The sequence below is a fragment of the Myotis davidii genome, unplaced genomic scaffold (assembly GCF_000327345.1).
Source record: "Myotis davidii unplaced genomic scaffold, ASM32734v1 scaffold963, whole genome shotgun sequence".
Classification (NCBI taxonomy): domain Eukaryota; kingdom Metazoa; phylum Chordata; class Mammalia; order Chiroptera; family Vespertilionidae; genus Myotis; species Myotis davidii.
The window spans coordinates 799844-805322 of record NW_006294116.1 but is presented as its reverse complement, the minus strand read 5'-3'; positions in this window follow the sequence as shown (position 1 = coordinate 805322).

The window sequence follows — 5479 nt, the reverse complement described above, 5'->3', positions numbered from 1 at the left end:
TGCCAAGAACCTACAACCAAGATTACTTTATCCAGCAAAGCTATCATTCAGAAGTGAAGGTCAGATAAAGAGCTTCACAGATAAGGAAAAGCTAAAGGAGTTCATCACCACCAAACCAGGATTATATGAAATGCTGAAAGGTATCCTATAAGAAGAGGAAGAGGAAGAAAAAGGTAAAGATACAAATTATGAACAACAAATACGCATCTATCAACAAGTGAATCTAAGAATCAAGTGAATAAATAATCTGATGAACAGAATGTACTGGTGATTATAATAGAATCAGGGACATAGAAAGGCAATGGACTGACTATTCTTGGGGGGGAAAGGGGTGTGGGAGATGCGGGAAGAGATTGGACAGAAATCGTGCACCTATGGATGAGGATGGTGGGTGGGGAGTGAGAGCGGAGGGTGGGGTGGGAACTGGGTGGAGGGGAATTAGGTTGGGAAAAAAGAGTAACTAATGTAATAATCTGAACAATAAAGATTTAATTTAAAATAAAAAAAGATCCAGTTAAAACACATGCACTTGCACACACAGAATACAAATTATCCTCATACTTAAGAAGAAAGTATAAGACATACAAGAGAAAACAAAAAGGATCTGGACCTATCTTACTTGTCTTTTAATCTCCTTGTCTGAGAAATTACCAGAGTTATTGCCAAAACTTAGTATATTGAACCAAACAGAATTCTTCCTGTTTTGCTGTTATACATCAAATGAATGTCAGGGAAACTGTCAAGAGGCCTATTCATAGTTCATTTTTTAGTTCATCAGAGGTGAAAAGTTTTTAACATTGCTCATTTGGATATAGACAGATGTATCTTCTATGCACACACCCATATGCTTTTACATGAATCTCACAATTTAAATGTATGTGGAAAATAGATAAAAGGTAGAACAGAAATAAATAGGAAGAGAGGATAAGCACAGAATAATAAAAAAATGAGAAGGGAAAAATTATAAAGAGATGAAGAAAATTGGACTGGACATACAGAAAAGTTTCTTTAATGATACACATTAAAATTCTGATCCAATAGCTGGCATTCTTTCATGTTTCTCTGCCAATGCTAAAGAACTAAATTGAATTTCATGTTATAAAATTTTTAAAATGGGCATAATTTTTATGATTTGTATGGTTATAGATATTGTAACCATGTCTATTAATACATTTGGTGTTTTATAAAAATTTATTTATGGGCTATATAGTTACTATTGGAACTACTCTGTGTAGCATGAAAGAAGCCATAGACTATTGTGTGGGTATGTCTATGTTCCATACAACTTTACTTACAAAAGCAGGCATCTAACCTATAGCTATAATTTGCCACCCAACCACTGTCTTAGAGTAAAATGCACTAATAAATACACACACATACATGCACATCTACACAAAATTCTTTTTGTATATTTTGATTATATGTCTTTTATATAAAGGTATGTATTATTCTAGGGTTCATTCTGCATTAAATTATCTATAAAACATGATGCATACTTTATAATGTAATCTTCATCCTTCACTTTTCTTGAGACAGCTTCAGGTTTGTGTATATATTAATCTTTCATTTTTTATGATCCTCAAATTTTGGTAATCAATTTTTCTTTTTATAACTTTTTTGTAATAATATGACCTTACTGCAAATAACAAGTTTGATGCATTTGTGTATGTGTATTATTTAAGCTAATCACTTTCCCCTCACTAGAATATAGCTCCATAAGTTTATTATTATTTTATAGAAAAAGTTTCTGCCACCTAATCCTTCATATTTAATTGCTTTCATCATAGGTAGTTATGCCCAAGAGGTAGGCCAATATCAACCTTTTCTTACAGAAACATATTGCTGAGTAGTTACTAATGTCCCCTTTCCAGAAGACACTGCAGACATTTCCAGGAGAAGGACTTTAATAGGAAATGTGTTATGCTTTTTTTTCCAGATAGAAAATATTAAGAGCAAATATGCACTTAAGTGTCTGAAAAGGAACAGTGCCTGGCCATTATCTTAGGCTCTATTAGTTTTCCCAATTGAGAGAGCTACGGGAACTCTGCAGATGATCCCCTTACGGTCTTCCCAGTTTACATGAGTTAGTGACCATGGCCCTTTAGCCAGTTTATATGGCAGGACTAGAGGACAAGCAAAAAAACTTTTATGGTTGTAAAGATGGCTGGATATTTACAGAATGAAAGCCAAGATTGTGCCTGCAGAAAAGAGAGAGGGGTTTCTTTTTTCCCATTTACAGGAACAGGCACAAAGCCAAATTCAAGTTTGTGTTACATGGTCATTAAGTCTGAGGTCACAGAAATGAAGTTGACAGCAAAATTATAAGCAAAATTCACTTTTAGATACTGATCTCACAGCCTTTACTCACCAATCTATGTATGGAGCTATTTCTGTGTTTGATATGTTAATCTGATCCTGCCAGTTCTACCCACGTGGAGCTCCAGATGAAGCCTGAGCAATCAATGGAGGAATTGTCCTCAGACAGGATTCAGGAAGGTAGGAAAGCAAGGTGGAGCTTAGGGCTCCTGGAAAGACAGCAGGCTTGAATTGGGCCTTTGATATTACATCAATTAAGCCTGACTAGCATGACAGCAAACCACATTCTTGTCCTGATTTGAATGTAGATTGAGTTATGTCTCTTCTTACCACAAGGCAAAGAGCACAGGCAGTCTTTTCTTCGGGTATGGCAAATAACTGGTTGATCAAGTTTAAGAAAGAAAATTATATATATAGAGAGAAAGAGTAGCATGGCCTGGCAACCTCTAAATTAAGCAGCCATACTAAATGTATTACCATCTTTTCTGTTTCAAATTTCCTTTCCGCTTGCATTCTAAGCAAGAATACCATATTTAGCAATGCCAGCTAAATTTGAATTTCAGATAAATATTAATAACGTTGTAGAAGTATACCCTGCAATAGTTGAGATAAAGTTTTACTAAGAAATTACTCACTTTTTGTCTAAATTTACCTGGGCATCTTGCATTTTATCTGGCAGCTTTAATTCTTAGTAAAGCATGGTCGATGACAGAGATGACACTTTATTTAGGAATATTAATTATTGGATGGATAAGTTGACACTATAGTCTTCCATGCTGTGGTTCATTATAGATTGAATGAGATCAGTTTGTTATTTCTCATATAGACATGTACAATTAATTTAGACCAGTGATGGTGAACCTTTTGAGCTCAGAGTGTCAGCATTTTGAAAAACCCTAACTTAACTCTGGTACTGTGTCACATATAGAAATTTTTTTTATATTTGCAACCACAGTAAAACAAAGATTTATATTTTTGATATTTATTTTATATATTTAAATGCCATTTAACAAAGAAAAATCAACCAAAAAAATGAGTTCGCGTGTCATAGGTTCGCCATCACTGATTTAGACTAACTGGGGAAGGCCAATCTGAAATAGTAAAATATTTTAAAGTAAATAATACAACTTAAAGAAAGAAATACAGAATCTAGTCAATTAATTACCAGTCACTGAAAAATAATTATTAAAAGAGTTATATGGAATAACTTATTCATGACAGTGATAGAGTTTACTCCCTTGAAGAAAATGGATAGTTGTCATTTAAAGCTCCTTGAGGGCTTGACAGCAACATAGAAAGTAAGAAATAATAAAAAGACTAGGAAAAAAACTCTCCTCTTGAAATGAACACAAGATAATAATAACAATAATAACTAACATTTTATCTAACATTTACTACTGTTAACATTTTTGGGTTGCACATTTATAGGCACCATCATCTCCTTTTGTCTTTTATTCCTCATGGTATCCCTATGAAAAAAATATTCTTCTTACAGTCTCTATTTTATAGATAAGGGCATCAGGACTTAAGACTGATTAAGAAAATTCACATAGAGGCAGGTCAAAGTCTTTAAACTACATTCTACTGATGCCATAAAATTTCATGCTCTTAACCATCCTATATAATAAAAGGCTAATATGCAAATAGACCAAATGGCGAACAACCAAAACAACCAAACAATCAGTCGCTATGATGTGCACTGACCACCAGGGGGCATGTGTGGAACATGGCAGGCTTTGGCCATGGTGGGATGAGCAGGAGCGCCAGACCTGCAGGGTGCAGGTCACTGTCATTGGGGCAAGCCTATGGTGGTTACTGAAAATTCTTTGATCCTGTGTGCCGTGGTCCCGCACGGCACTTGCACCTGCTGCTGGCACTGGATCCACTGCTCACATCCACTTCCAGCGCTGGCCCTGTTCACACACGCAGCAAGTGCTGGAGCCACTGCTCATACCCACTGCTAGTGCCTGGCACTGGTCCCAAACACTTGGTGCCATCAGTGGGTGCTAGCTGTGACTGCTGGTCCTGATCGCCCCAAGGGCTTCTCCACCTCCCCTTGCTCTTGAGGGATGATTGGGGAAGCAGCCACCGCTCACCCCTGCTGATGGCACCAACCCCACTTGCACCCATTGCTGGCGCCAGCCTCAATCACTCTGCGCCGTCAGCAGGTGTGAGTGGGGCCAGTGCTGGGAGTGCATGGGAGCTGTGGCAGTGGGAGTGGGGCTGCCAGCAGACACAGGACCGGGGGCTGTGGTGGGAGGGGCCAGGTGGGGGCGCCAAGGATGGGCCAAAATCCGCCCCTGTGCCTACCACAGCCTCAAGGCCCACAGTTCCTTTCAAGGTGCACAAATTCATGCACTTGACCCCTAGTTAAGTAATATCAACCCTAACAGGTAAAAGACCAATCTGATGTATATTTGAAAACAGGAACTAGGTTAAAATAAAATAGTAATGCAAGGTGGCAAGACTCACAAATCAGAAGATATACATGCACAAGTATAGAAAATTTAAATAAAGAAGACATTAAGAATCTTTCAGCCTGTTTCTGACCTAACTGGAGACTACTCTGACCATACAGTAGCTAGAATCTTGTACTAGGGAAGGTTGCTCCTGTGTCGTTAATGAAAGCTCCCTAAATGAATCAGATACAGACTCCTAGTGGACACCCAGCGGTTTGGACAGATGTACCCCACTAGTAGATATAAGTGATTCATTAGGCCACCATGTGAACGAAATAATAATTGGGACATAGGATTGAAAGTGATAGAAATGGCACTGTTAGACACAGCTGACTCTCATAGCCAGTTAGCCTGGAGGTCAAATCACCCCCGGTATTGCCAACAACAATCAAGGCTTAACTACAACAAGACTGTGCACAAAGACCACTAGGGGGTGCACCAAGAAAAGATAAAAAAATGTGGAGACAAAGAAACAGGACACAAATGTCAGAAATGGAAGCTATAGAGCTCAAAACCACACTTTTAAGGTCTTTCAATAATTTTCTAAAAACTGCCGATAAATGCAGTGAGATCCTCAAGAAATCTAATGAGACCCTCGATGTTGTGATAAAGACCCAACTAGAAATTAAGCATACACTGACTGAAATAAAGAATATTATACAGACTCCCGACAGCAGACCAGAGGAGTGCAAGAATCAAGTCAA